This window comes from Eimeria tenella, genomic scaffold (genome assembly GCF_000499545.2).
Source record: "Eimeria tenella Houghton genomic scaffold, Eth_scaff1756, whole genome shotgun sequence".
NCBI classification, from domain to species: Eukaryota; Apicomplexa; class Conoidasida; order Eucoccidiorida; family Eimeriidae; genus Eimeria; species Eimeria tenella.
This window is the reverse complement of record NW_013541585.1, coordinates 942-1147: the sequence shown is the minus strand read 5'-3', so window position 1 is coordinate 1147 and position 206 is coordinate 942.

Below are 206 nucleotides of genomic sequence, written 5' to 3'. Positions count from 1 at the left end.
CCCGCTGCTGCTGCTGCTGCTGCGGGGGGGCTGCTGCTGCTGCGCGGAGGGCCGCGCGGTAGTGCGCAGTGGCGAAGAGGTAAGCCACGTTCAACAGACTCTCCGCCAACTCCGAAGTGGGAGCAACAGCAATGTTGCCGGAGGGGGAGACGTGGGCAATGATGAGGCGTTCGAGCAGCAGCAGCTGCGCGTGCAGCGGCGCGCCC